Below are 15,593 nucleotides of genomic sequence, written 5' to 3' on the forward strand. Positions count from 1 at the left end.
TGATATGAGCAAGTCATAGAGTTTTGCAGGGAAAGCAGAGCTGTTTCATATTAGACAACTACAGTATCCTCTGACCGCATTGGGTTACTTTTGGAAGGGAAATTTAGAACATTGCATGTTCTAGGTCTTTGCTACCAATACAGAATCTGCTGCCGTAAGTGGGCTTTTGGGGTGCCTGTGTGAAATGTTGTTGTCCTTGAACCCCATAGTAATGGTGCTTCCACATGCACACCAGCATTCATACCACCATTCACTATTCACTCTAGTCTCAAACAGGGGTTCAGACACAAAGCGGCTGCTGTATCCACCCTCTCTAAGTAAGAGTGAGAGACAGAGGAAGAGAGCACTGTGCTGCACATAGATGTGCACTACACTATCCATACCTCCACCACACTACTGAAATCAGCAACAAATGGGGAGTGCTGAGTCTAAGTCTGAATGACATACAGTATATCCCAGCAAATTTTAGTTGTGTGACTCTTTTATATTTTCATAGGATGTCTTTGGTTATGCTACAGACATTATGCTCACATTATGACACTGGGCTTGACACTATTGAATATCAGTTTCAACATCTCCTGAATAGTTCTGATACGATCTCATTGGAGTCAGACAGTGCACCGTTATCCCCATCCCCTAGGTGGCAGTAAATTGCTCTTAAGACTCGTGTGTTTTTTTCTTTATCTTCTTTTTTAGAATTTTCATCCTACCTAGTAATGTTACCATGGCAATGATTTTGGAGACTACAATAAATGCTTAGAGAACAATTGATTTTACTATGAGAAGAGAGTGAGAGCAGTTTGTGGCTGTAGACAAGGAAGCATAAAGAGACGCCTAAAGTCTGCCTGTCTGTGACATGTTCCGCTGCTCCCTCTCTGTTCTTATAAAGCAGAGACTCTGTTCTTTGGCAGCGATTTTACCAGGGGGGCTGTGATTGCTGAAGCCCCCTGCCTGACTATGCCCCTGCTCTCTTGCAGCATTCGAGTGTGGACATCTGATGCAATTTGGCTTTGAGCTGGGGCTAGAGCCAAGGTCTACCAAATCACAGGCTCCTTAAGAACCACCAACCAACAATGCATCTGAGTCCCAATGAACAGGAAGAGAAAGGACCCAGAAAAGGGGAAGGAAAAGATGGTGTGCAGGAAATGGCTAATTTTCTGAGATGGTGATGGACAGGTACACTGACCACCCCATGTTTAGGCCAGTGCTTGATGTAATTATGCGCACATCATTACAGGCAAAGCATCAGAGGCTGCCTCACCACAGCAAGAGAGAGGTGGAGAGTGACAGTCGGAAAGGGCCAACCTGCTCTATCTGAGGTGCACTATGCAGTTTCAGTGCTAGAAAAGCTTACAGACCTTAACACAAGGATATTTGTTATGGCACATCTGTGACCTTCTGTATTCTTTAGGGTCCTATGAATGTTGTGTTCTTGTTTGTGGCTTGTCCGTGCATAAGCGCACCCTAAAACTTACCTAAAACTTTATTTTGTCCAGACAAATGTGTATATAGAAAACATAAACAGGGTTTCTGTTACATATAATAATAAAGAAAAGTGGCTGGTACTTATAATAGACATGTAAAGACTGTTTCCTTATCATATGCTTACATGTACATTCTTACTTAATGTACCTCTCAGACACATAAGGGACATGTTTGACACATACAGGGGTGAGGTGCTATTATATAATGAGCTTTAATGCTGGTTTCTAGTCATTAAAGGAAAATTCCGGTATTTAGCACTTTGAGTCCCTTTTCTGGTTTGTTTTGGATGAACTTGAGTGGTGGACACCGAAATTTTGACGATTGGTCCTGTCTCGACTTTTCTGACTCGTTTTGAATCGCCTTTGACTAGTCAGAGTGGCTGCCTACAGGCATGCTGAAACATGTCCTAAAACAACCCTTAACATTCGTTTTCAAAACTGCAACTCACCGAGTGGTTAGTGGTGTTCGTTGTTGTTCCAAAACAAGTAGTGTAGCGAAATACAGTTTCTGTCGTGTTTTATTTGCCATTTTGTAAAATCCCATTGATTTCTGTTGGAAGACTCATTGCATGTTGATATTACTGCGCCACCGTCTATGCTTCAGGCTCATATTGAGCGGAAGTTTATATGCGGTTGTGAGGTGTCTGAAAAAGTAGTTCCACAATAGCAAATAAGACGGCTGGAAATCATACATTGCGCCGATATATTTGATTTTAATAATCAACGAACACCACTAACCACTCGGTGAGTTGCACAGTTTTGAAAACGAACGTTAAGGGTTGTTTTAGGACATGTTTCAGCATGCCTGTAGGCAGCCACTCTGACTAGTCAAAGGCGATTCAAAACGAGTCAGAAAAGTCGAGACAGGACCAATCGTCAAAATTTCGGTGTCCACCACTCTAGTTCATCCAAAACAAACCAGAAAAGGGACTCAAAGTGCAAAATACCGGAATTTTCCTTTAATGGTACAGACACACCAGATTCACACACAAAAAAAGATTCACTCCACACTATTGGACTACAGGTTTTAAAAGTGGATGGAAAGGGCAGTTAATGCATCTTCCACCAGAGAGGTCCATCTGAAGGCTGCTTAATGGCCAAGGAGAGTCATCTCTCAGAGGTAATGATTGCAGAGTAAAAAGCATGATTATAAATAAGACTAACTGTGCAGAATATCAGCAGGCCTGGAACTTACAGTAGCTCTCCTATCCAGACGCTCTGTTGCTTGTGCCATGTGATTCATGGTACGAATGAGGCAACAAATGTATACATACACACACACACACGTATGAATATAAAATAAAAATTGCTTCCGCTGTGCACACTGACTCACACCGCTGGTCCGTGGCCAAACGTGCCGTAGCGTTGTGTGGAGGTGCTGTGTGTTGCGTGCTGTGAGCTGCGACTCGCTGGTGTGCCTCGCATGTCTGCCTTGGACGATAAATATTGAAAAGACTGGCCAAAAGCGGGATGTTTATTGCATCAAGGAGAGTGGTTTGTTTTCATGCAAGCTGCTATCGCTCAAGCCTGTTTGTTTACTTCTCCTGAAGCAGGTTGGAGAGAGCGGGCTTGATATCACTCTGCAGCTATCACAAGGACAAAATGCAGGGAATGCTCTCCGAATATCTATTATGAAGTGGGTGGGTAAATGATTGAAACTGGGATAAATTAAGGTTCAATCGAAGGACGTGGCTCACTTTTACAAGTGCTATTCATCTGTCTCACCCTGGAAAATCACAATGGCAATTGCTATGAAGCCAAAAAAATGGCTGACAGGATGTCTTGACACAGAACATATTGTACATTCAACAATGTCCGTTGAAAGCATTGTACTTGGCAATCTCATACACCTTTCTCAGTGCTCACAGAGGAATGCCCCACATTTAAAGACACAAATATGTTTGAATGAATGTGGATGTGTAATGGGTTTGTATGACACCATAATTGGCATTGATTTAACAATCAAATAACCTATAAGCGAAACAAATGGAACAGGCAGGACATACAGTACACATTATATCTTCAGAGTTCTGTTCTGGGTAAAGAAAGTCTGGTAAAGCAGACAGAACACCCATTCTAGGCTTGAAGGTCTGTCTAAATGCAGAACATGACTCACGAGTAAGCTCCTGAGTTCTAGCAGACAAAGCCTAGGAAAGCAATATATTGCCTATTTCCTGATGAAGGAAACACACACACACACACACACGGTAGAAGCTTTGTGCATCTGTGTTCAATAATTGATTGCTCTTCCCAACATGGTAAGCATAACTGAATTTATATTTTGGGAGTGTGACCTGATGGATGTCACAACAGAGAGACAGCCATACTCCCATAGCTGTGGGAGACAATGAGAAACAGGCCTGAGATTGATACTCTCATTTACCCTCTGACAAGGTGAGGACACAGCCGTGCATAATGAGTTCTGACACTTTAATTAGCTGGTCGGAGATAAACAACAGCAGAAAACAGGCAGCTTGGTCCCAACAACAATGCTTTTAACCTCTGTGTGAAGCTCAAATGAACAGTGAATGACTGTACCTTGGCATATACAGTGGTTATGCACCTTGTACTTAATATCAGCACCAAGGACAGCGTCATTTGACAGAAACACCCCAGAGTGCTCTCTCATGTGTGGACACTGCGGTTGTGGAGCGTATCATGAGTGGACAGGAGGTGTGGTGCTGGAGCCTGGTGGATGACTGTGTGACGTGGTGCAGGTCGAACCGTCTGCAGCTAAACCCTTTCATGAAAGAAGAGATGGTGGTGGACATCTATCTAGAAGAGAACATTCTATATTTTTAGTAAACATCTAGCAGTACTCAAAATACTGCTAGTACTATTACTGTATACTTCTATTTACAAAATGTGGAATGAAGACACATCTGTGTTTTCACTGTAAATCTCCATTAGCCTACTCATAATGTCTTCATCATATCAGTGGACATTGTGAACATCTCTTGGTTTAGTTTTGATTGCTGACATGGAGGTTGGTTACAGAGAGTCTGTTGAGATTGACTTGATTGTATGGTAAGGTTGAACCTGCAGCAGAAGCTGTAGGATTTTAGCCTGTGACAAAGATGAAAACATTCACCTTTGAAGACCCATGTGAGATTCCACAGAGCAATCAGAGTTCAGTTACAGTAAATAGCAATTGCCATTTAACACATAATACACATTATATTTCAGGTGTCATCAGCAAATATGCCTGCGGTTCAAACGTAGGTATTCACACATAAACACACTATACATACCTGATGTCCTTGTGAAGACGCACACAAGCAATTTTTTACGAGGAAATTATATGGCTAGACCACCTCTTATATTTCAAGACAAAAATAATTGTTCTTTAACCATTCATTATCTTATTTAAAAAATGTGGCACAGTAAGAAATGATAGTAAGCTGGAAAAATTAATTAACTGATGTCATGCTTGATTTTATCTGATTTGGAGGTAATTTGTCTCTGGGTTGCCGCCTGAGAGTGAGATGTGGGCAGAATAGTAATTAAAGAGCAGCTCTCCTCCGTTGTCTCTCTGAGCTGATGCGGTCTCCACAGTGGCCGGCTCTGCCTCTGACTGGCCCCAGGAAGAGGGCGCACACCTGGGCTCCTCACTGGAGATCAGGGGCAAAACAGCAGCAGGGCTGTGGAGTTTGCCTTAATAGTGCGGACACCATATGCATAGATTCATAATTTAGCACTTGTCTTTTTCTCTGGCTGGGTTGAACTCTGTTAGCAAAAAATGCAGATGCAAAGAAAAAGATTTTGTTCCTCCTTTCAAAAAAAATCACTTGGAGTAGCACAATGGAGGAAAGGCTGACACACACAGCGGCACTTACTGCTGGCCAGCCTGCCCACACCGAGCTGCCACTGATGCTGATGCAGCCGGGCAGATAGCAATGAGCCTTTTTCATCAGGTGTGTGTAACGCCCACCAACGTAATAACTTCCCACCAACGTAATAAACCACCAATGTAATAAAAATCGGCACAAAATCAGCACGCTTTAAACGTAATAATCCTACCAACGTAATAATTTCCCACCAACGTAATAACTATTACCTACTGCCAACGTAATAACCCAATTTCCCACCAACGTAATAATAATTTTGTTTGCAGGAAGTTATTATGTTGGTGGAAAGGTTAAACAAATTAACTTCCCACCAATGTAATAAATCACTGATTTAGTGATATTATATCTGTTTTATCAGTTGTAAGGGTATAGTTGTTAAAAAAATGTCACCATCTAAACCATCTCATGACCATAAAGCTTTGTACCACCCCTTCCCCCCCTTACTTATCTCTACTTATTATTCATCACTAGGTGCCAAGCAAAAGCTATAGGCCTACAAGGATACCCCTTGTGTTCTTTTGTTATTATTTCACTTAAATAAATGCCATAATTGTAGTCTGTGGCAGCCCTTAGAACCGTGTAAATAGTTTTTAAATGTAGTATAGGGACAGATCCCTGACACTTTATGCAAAGTTGCTTTGGCATCTATTGTGTTTGCCTTACACATAGTTTAACACCGTTATTGGGGGCCAAGAACATTACTGCATAGGCAATAATTGTTTTTCTACCTTTTGTTATTTTCATCACCTTTTTACTAGGGGCCACACAGTTGTGAATGCACCCATAGTGTTTCTACCTTCTCTTACTGGAGGCCAAGCAGTAAAGCTGCACTGTTTCTACCCTTCTAACTTATGTTTCACTAGTTCACATTCCGGAATTTGCATAAAGACATAATAGCATAATAGAAGAGCATGTTTGGTTAAGTCTCTCTAGGGCTCTGGTATGTCTCATTTGAACACTCATTGTCGCAACTCTACCTTTATATGGCTCTGGTATATTAGTTGGCAACATTCTTATACAACTTTAATTCCAAAAAAGTTGGAATGCTTTGTAAAATGTGAATAAAAAAGTATGCTATGATGTACAACTCATATCAACACTATATTTAATTGAGAATAGTTCAAAGACAACATATCATTTCACCGTTTACCGTTCACCCTTCACCGGTTTTAAAGGACAATTCCGGCGCAAAATGAACCTAGGGGTTAATAACACATGTGTACCGAGTTCGACCGTTCGCTGGGATTTGTTTTCATGCTAGTCGAATGTGACCAGTTTTATTGCAAACCGCTTATTAGCGTTTAACGCTAGCCTTCGGGGCACACCTACAGTAGAAAGAAATCGCTATTTCTATACCACTAACAAGGCTCAAAATAGCACCACACTTACACAGTAGCATAATGAGGGTCTCTACATGTAAACCGAAGCATTGAGAACTTTGTAAGTGTACAGGCAGTTTATTAAAAAGAAACACATTACCGTTCACGTCTGGTTCACATACAGGCAGGCGCCTTGGTTAAACAGAACTCTGGGATGTGAAGTGCATCTCGGGTGAAACGTTGTTGCAGAAGGACTGTGCAAAAGAGAAGCACTGAACGCAACAGGAGACATAGAGATGGCATATTATTTGAACGAATTTGAAGACATCGAGGATGAACCCTTATTGGACGTCCTTATCTTTTCGAGTCGGAATATACCAACGAAGAGCTGCGGGAGCTCCGTGAAAGGGCTATGAGAGAGAGAGCTAGAAGCTACCTGTAGTCAATACCACACAGGCGGCGGCGATCCATACCAGACCAGATGGATCCACTAAGTAAGTACACTATACAAGTTATGTTACATCGGAGCTATTATTTCTGATAGGCCTATATTGAGCAAATTACGTTTGATTTTAGTTCACATCGCCTGCCTGTATGTGAACCAGACGTGAACGGTAATGTGTTTCTTTTTAATAAACTGCCTGTACACTTACAAAGTTCTCAATGCTTCGGTTTACATGTAGAGACCCTCATTATGCTACTGTGTAAGTGTAGTGCTATTTTGAGCCTTGTTAGTGGTATAGAAATAGCGATTTCTTTCTACTGTACGTGTGCCCCGAAGGCAATAAGCGGTTTGCAATAACCTCCTGACTACCAGCAACAGCAATTTTGTCCTCTCTAGAGGACCTTTATAAACCGGAATATCTCCCACACCATACATTCTACTGAGCTAATTCCTTTTGTTCTCTAAAGAGGACATTTAGGGCTTTTGAATGGTATCACATGTATGGGGGTGGGGTTTTGGGAACTTCCTCTTCCTCTTCAAAGAAAATGGTGGCCATCACCACAAGGGCAAGAAGAAAAGAAAGTGCTTAATCAAGTTAGTTGAGCATTTAACATTTAAAATGTTGTTGTTGTTTTTTCTATGAATCTCTTAAAAACACTTAAAATAATTTTCTGAAGTAATGTAACAATGTTTTACCATCATAGGAGAGTGTTAAACAATTGTCCTCCGCAGTGGACATTTGTAGTTACTACCTCCATTTTGTTCTCTTTTTTACTTAAACGTACATTATTTGATTCATTTTTATGTGTACGGTGTTATGAAGTCCACTGAAATGGACACTTTATAATTTTTAAATAAAAACATTTAAAAAAAAAAAAAAGTTTTTAGTATGCTCATTGTCTTCCAAACTATTGGGGAAGTTAAGAAAAAAAAGAATTTGGAGATATTTTTTTTCTTGGTAGTCAGGAGGATAAAACTGGTCACATTCGACTAGCATGAAAACAAATCCCAGCGAACGGTCGAACTCGGTACAAATGTGTTATTAACCCCTAGGTTAATTTTGCGCCGGAATTGTCCTTTAATGACTTGCGCCGTCGCTGTAGCTTTGTTTGGGTGTACTCTAATCGGCAGGTCTTTGTCCCATTGCTCCTGAGTGTGGCTTCTATGCCAGTCCCATCATCTAGCTGTCAAGCTCTGGGGGTAATTTACCTATCTCCTTAAAGTCAAGAAGATCTGCTCTGCCTCTGCCTTTTCCATTCATTCTGTATATTGGGACACCTCGATTTATTAACAAAGCATAAGTCAGAAGAGTAGAAACACTGTAGCTTTACTGCTTGGCCCCCAGTAAGAGAAGGCAGAAACACAATGGGTGCATTCACAGCTGCTTGGCCCCCAGTAAAAAGGTGATGGAAATAACTAAAGGTAGAAAAACAATGATATCCTATGCAGTAACTGCTTGGCCTCCACTAAAGGTGTTGAACTATATGTAAGGCAAAAACACAATGGATGACAAATCAACTTTGCATGAAGAGTCCCTATGAATATACTACATTTAAAAAATATTTACTATATGGTTTTAGGGCTGCCACAGACTGCAATTATGACATTTATTTAAGTTCAAGATATTTTGGGTAGGAAAGGAAAATTAGATCCAGCTGTCTTCAACAATTTGTAATAAGCAATTTCTGTGATAAATTGATTAAACCTAGCACTACAAACCATCCTCAAGAAGGAAGAGGCCAAAAAACTGACATGGAAGTAGGGTGTTGATTGATTTGTACTTGTTTGCTCATCAGTGGGTATAGTAAAAGAGTATATAATTTAACAATACTCTGATACCAATGCAGAGAGATGAAAATGACCATGACAATGACGGCCCCCATGAGGTCTCATTCCAACAAATCTGGCCCACTGCCTAGTATGAGTTTGACACCCTTGGTTTAGATGGTGACAATTAGGGCAGCCGTGGCCTACTGGTTAGCGCTTCAGACTTGTAACCGGAGGGTTGCTGGTTTGAACCCTGACCAGTAGGCACGGCTGAAGTGCCCTTGAGCAAGGCACCTAACCCCTCACTGCTCCCCGAGCACCGCTGTTGTTGCAGGCAGCTCACTGCGCTGGGATTAGTGTGTGTGCTTCACCTCACTGTGTGTTCACTGTGTGCTGAGTGTGTTTCACTAATGGATTCACGGATTGGGATAAATGCAGAGACCAAATTTCTCTCATGGGATCAAAAGAGTATATATACTTATACTTATATAATTATTGACAACTATATCCTTACAACTGATAAAACAGATACAATATCACTAAATCAGTGATTTATTACATTGGTAGGAAGTAAATGTAATACTTTTTTAACCTTCCCACCAACGTAATAACTTCCTGCAAATGTTGGTGGGAAATTGGGTTATGACGTTGGCAGTAGGCAACAGTTATTACGTTGGTGGGAAATGATTACGTTGGCAGGATTATTACGTTTAAACGTGCTGATTTTGTGTCGATTTCTATTACGTAGGTGGGAAGTTATTACGTTGGTGGGTGTTACAGGTGTGTGTGTGTGTGTGTGTGTGTGTTGGTGTGTGTGTCAATTTTGGTAAAAGTTTTATTATAATTCATGATCAGGCTAGACCAGGAATCAGCAGGACTGTGTGGCATAATTACTGTAGCAGTTGTGGCATTCTGTTAAGCTTATGCAATGCAAGTGCACATTTCTCATATAAAAAATGACTTAGGCAACCCTATGAAAGAATAGCAGCATTAGCAACTGTAGCAATAGTGGAAGTTGTAGTAGTAGTAGTAGTAGCTCTAAGTGAAACTGGTGCAAGGCAAATAAAAGCTGAAGTGAATATTGATCACGCTGTCCTCTGGGGACCTACCCTGTTGGCTGGCCCAACCAGCGACTGCTATTCTCGCCGACATCCCCTCCTCTTGATTCACGGGGAGTCAATGTTCTCCTCCTCCACATCGTGTCTTACTCACAGCGTAGCCTCTCCGCCTCGGGCCACTTGGCATCAAAGATGTGAGGAGAGGGTTTTGTCAGCTGCACTGTAATGCTTGCCACATGCAGTCAGAGGTCCCGAGTTCCATAGCAAACAAAGCGCTTGGCCATCCCAGGGGGAGCCCTTGAGCTTTCTAGTGCTCCTGCGTTGTAATTTCAAACCCAGATTGGTTGTGGGATGGGGGCCAGAGGTCAGTCTTTATTTGCCTGGGTTTACTGTAGTAGCCAGAACTCCTGTATCAGTTCATGTGTTAGATCCCCCACATCTATTACAATTTCTGCTGGTAAGAGATTAAATGTGATAAAAAAAAGAAAGAAAGGCCATTTTTGATTCAATAGATTTTGTCAAAATGTTCTAGCTGTCCATGTAAATAATGAAAAGAAATAAGAATAGGATGTCTTTGAGGCCAACATAGTTACAGATACACACCAGCTCTACTGCCAGCAGCTCCTGCTGCTCACCTCCCATGTCCCTGGCATTTCCTGATGGGCAACTCTATGCTACACCACACAAAGCTACACAGTGCTACACAACACTACACAATAAAGTTACCTTGACCTTAAAGTTACCTTGACAATGCTACACAACGTTACTCAAATAAGAACCTAAAGATGGAGGTGACCTTAAGATGGAGCCTTACATTTAGTGAATACATCATTGAGAAATAATAGAGCATAATTCACATGCACTTATCATTCTATTTCAGGCAGTGGAGTGTGTAGTCAAGTGTGGTTACTCTGGAGACAGAAAAGGTACACACACACACACGCACACATGCACACACACACACACACACACACACTTACACTTCTTTATCATTGCAATGCTTTCTCCAGCTGGGTGTGGAATGAAAGGAGACTTCATGGCATAGCAGATGGAATGTATTTCACATGGGAGATAAGTGCTTATGTGTTGATCAAAAGGATTCAACTGTGAGATAAAATAATGTTTGTTGAAGGTTTATCAAATTCAGTGGATGCAGTTGTCCAAAGTATTACTGTATTCAAATGGTTATCTCTCCTAAAAGGATGTCACATGTATTTGTCGGTGTGTGTGAGTGTGTGTGTGTGTGTGTGTTTGTGTGTGTGTGTGTGTGTGTTAAAGCCAAAACAACTTTTTATTTAGAATACAGAATACATACAGTAGATGATCTTTTGATTACATGTTCTGTTATTCTGGAGGCAAAACATCCAGATGTTTCTCAAATAAGCCTCAAGTTGTAATAATAATACTTTAGTAATAATGGAGGACAATGTTGGTCTCAGTGAGGTCCATTTGTTGCTTTTTCTTGTTTTTCTGCTCCGGTTCTAAACTTCATACAGTGTGTATAAAATGACCAAGGACTTCAATATTCCTTTAGTTCTATAGTCCTTTTCTTTTACCAAGGTGCCACCAGCAAGACTTGAGTAGGACTGTGTAATTCATAACAAATGGAGATGTTCCAAGATTGTCTATACATTTTTCCATTAAACATTTCAAAACATCAGAAACCATTTACTTTTCGCCTGCTATTGAGGTACACAATCCTTGCAGATGTTGCATCAGGTATCTTTGATTACTCATTTGGCATGTTTGCTTTTCACTTGGTTTTCTCACTGCTGGTGAATATTGGCAAGGCTAAAAGAGTAAATGATTAAAACTGTTAGGTCTGTGGCCGTTACATCAGTGGCCCTGTGTAAATAGCCTGGAATGGATTTAATCTTTATGCTCACAACTTCAGGCACTTAATCAAGCTTTGGCCATATTTATGTTCTGTGCGGAGGGAAAGAGTAACCAGTTGCCATTTCATACTGCAATAGTTTAGAAACAGGAAAGCACATGTGCTTCTGTGGCTGACTGATCACCGATGACAGAATTACTTGTAAAAATGTTAAGCCTTCATTTCAGTATCATTGCAACTATTCATCAACCTCAAACCTTAATGCCTTTACGCAACTGTTTTGTTATACGCAGATGCTTTTGTTTGGGGCGTGTAATCTCATGGTTGACGAGATGTTATCTAATGATTGGGTACTTGAGATTTGCTCATTTATTCTTGTTTATCTATACTAATGTGGCTGTTTTGGCGTAGGCTTGTTATTGCTGTGCCTGAGAGCTGGAGTCATTTACTGCTTTGCAGACGTTATCTGCTGCTGTATCACGGACCCTGATCAGATGTCATCTTCTGTGCCATGTCCCTTAATTAACCTCCCAGAATGCAGGAGCAGTCGGAGAAACCCAGATGAAATCTTGTTCCGAGGTCCGTCCTTTTCTCGGCATCACTTCATCTTACACCCTAGACTCAGACTTCTGCTGACAATGTTACTTCAACTCCGCAGAAGCAGATAGCGACGACAACAACAACAAAAAATCCCTGTGCAAAGTTATAGCAATTCTGTGTGGAGGCAACCTGTTGTCACAGTGGTAGCCTCATATTTCTCATGATACAGTTCATTCAGAGATGGCTCTGGGGATTGGCCCATGACTTTACCTGTAGTGTCTGGATTTACAGTTCAGAGCAGCAGGAAGATATGAAAGTCTTTCACGCGGTTCAGTTGCCAATTTCTTTGACGCCAGCATATGTGGTAGTTGGGGGAGCAGAATATGTGTCTTCTAATGAAAGCTCTCAGGGGAGTCCTCCAGCTGCTTAAATGGCTTTGCTGCGACCACCCAATCATAAACACATCACATGTTGCACCGTTGGGGGGATTTAGGGAGCAGGCCCAGGCAGCCCGAGGGGAAATGAGAAACGGGAAGGGAAACACGAGGAGGGACAGAGGTGGAATCTTAATGGGACTCTGCTTGGCTGTATACTCCCTCTGTCTGCACTGTGGCAAACATGTGCAACTTCACTGGGTTTGCTGATAGGCCTGTGCGACACTGGAATACTGGACTATTATTATTCCATTAATAGTAATTAGCATGTGTTACGGCCAGCTCATGAACAGACCGCAACATAAAGAGAGACAACAACAGTTTCAAATTTAACCCTTTAATATTGATCGCAACATTAACAAACTATAGTGTCTAGGGAAATGAGTGTTAAAGAATGCGTGTATGTGTGAATGTAAATGGTAGTATCATCATGTAAGATGTATAAGTGAAAGGCAAGAGGGGAAAATAGAAATAATGAGGAGAGAAAGACTAATGTGCCAGTGTAGAGGACTACCAAAATGCCTACAAGAAAGGAGGAAAAAGGGCCTACCGAGAGAGAGAAAAACCCTTTTATAGCCCCACCCAATGCAGGTGCACCTAATAATGTAATTAGCCTAACCAGGCCCAGCCCTGCCCGTGCACTGACAGACCAGGACCTGAAGGGGGCACAGGGGGTCGTAACACATGAGACACACACACACACAACACACACACACACAATGACTTTGTAGGTTATAACACTGTATGGAAAAGTTACTTCAAATAGTACATGTCAAAGAATGCTTTAATTAGGACTTTGTTGTGCTTATTCCTACAGTATATGATGTGAAGCTGATTTCCTTTATGCATCTGTGACATATTGATTATGACATTAACATAGGTTGTTATGGTACTGCAAATGAGATCGAGGCAGAACATGATGACAGCATAAGAAAGCTCATCACATCCCACCACTCCAAGGGTATTCCCCTGATAATAGTTGTTACTTTCATCTCAAAACAAGGGACTTGTCGATGACAACTGCCGAAGGCATTAAATGTCATTTACATTCAACCATCACAATCATCCCTCATGTCTGGTAAAAAAATCCATACAGATCGTCTCAAAGATAACAGGACAGAGCGAAGCCAAGACGTTGATGGATCGTTTCGATCACACTCAGTTACCATCCTGAGTAAAGTGATTTGACTTTGCACGGGCAAAGGCTCAAAAATGCAGATCTCACCTGCCTCCATTATTGGATTTCCAATGATAATGCCATAAAACGTCATCTTTGGGAAAAGAGCGACATCTATCATGCACGCACACATGTCAAAAATAATAACGCTTTATCAGGGCAGTGTGCTGGCGCCATCGTCACTGCAGGTAATTTATGGGTTGCTTACCCACATGGAACAGAGCATGGCCTCCCCTCTGGTGGGATGGTGGTCAGTGGGCTCGTACCAGGGAGGAGCTCTGCTTTCATGTCTGTTCCAGCTCACAGTTGCATGGCAAATGGGTCGCTACACCTGGGTGCGGGGAGGGAACCTCTGTGATCTGGACATGTAGTCATTCAACAGAGCTCTTAAGGGAGGCAAGGGCTGGAACAGACAGTTCCACACTGTAATAGTCTGTACATCAAGACAGCAGGTGAACTATGGAATATTACCTGCCTGATGCTTCATCAGACACCCAAAGTAGATATTAAGCTCATTAGGCTACTTTATGTAGAAGCCTTGGAAAGTACAAACCCTTAGTCACAAAAGACCCAACACATCATTAGATACTGTATTCATATTTATTTATATTAAATTAAAAATATATTCTTGACAGATTCATGTAACAAAACCGTGAAAACAGTATTTAAATGCTTTAGCTTTGGGGTGAGACACCTGTAGTGGAGAGAGTAGAGAGGAGTGCTGTGCTCAGTGGCTACAGTGTTGTGTGTGTTTGGAGGGACGCTCACTGTCAGTACCTCACGATCTGTGTGTCTGTCAAAATTACATGTTTGAGAAAATGTCAGTACTGGCCAATCAGTTGCTTTCCCCTAAGTATGAAGTAAGCTATAGTTTACGATACAAACTGATAAGTCTGCAACGATTGTTTGGCATTCGAGTGTCAGATGTACTGCCACTTCTAAGCTGACACCCAACCGTGCGGGTGATGTGATGTGAGCCTGTGTCCTCTGAGTGGGAGAAAAGTGTTGAAAGTTTGAGAGAAGGAGAGAGTGAGAGAGGGAGAGAGAGAGAGGGAGAGAGAGAGAGAGACATTATGACCGGAGGAAGAAAATTCATCAGTATTGCCACAGAGCCTCAGCCTCCCCTCCAGCTGAATTCTGTACACAAGATCAAAAGGAACAAAGAGATGAGGAGCAAGGAGGAGGAGGAGAAGAAACGGAGTGAAGAGTCGGAGAGAGAGAAGGAGTAACTGTCAGAAACAAAGTGGCTCCTACAGTACCACTTGAGCAGAAGTGCAGAAGTTTAAGAACACAAAGTCCATCAAGTTGTGCTAAATACAACCACAAAAAAACACCGCAGGGGTGCTAAGGAAATCCTGCAAGCTCTACAAATCATATGTTGATATTCAATCACAAATATATACAGAAAAAAAAAGTATGGTAATCAATTACACACAGTGATGTGGGTAAGAAACAGTTGACACAATTAAATCATAAAAAAAACAATGACAATGACAAAGTGTGACAGAAAGAAGTCAAAAGGCCTTTTGCAATCCGAACAGCATGTTTTCCCATCTATTTACAAGTGCACCTGGCCAATTCCACAGTCTATAAAAATACTATTCACATTTTCTCAGTTGACATTTAGTAGTAAAATGACGAAGAGCCATCATTCCAAATGTTTGTGTTGCTGGGAGGAATTGCCCCT

This window comes from Alosa pseudoharengus, unplaced genomic scaffold, assembly GCF_046254945.1.
Source record: "Alosa pseudoharengus isolate Yale_2024_CS ecotype anadromous, Long Island Sound unplaced genomic scaffold, YU_APseudo_1.1 YU_APseudo_1.1_scf_3, whole genome shotgun sequence".
NCBI lineage: Eukaryota > Metazoa > Chordata > Actinopteri > Clupeiformes > Clupeidae > Alosa > Alosa pseudoharengus.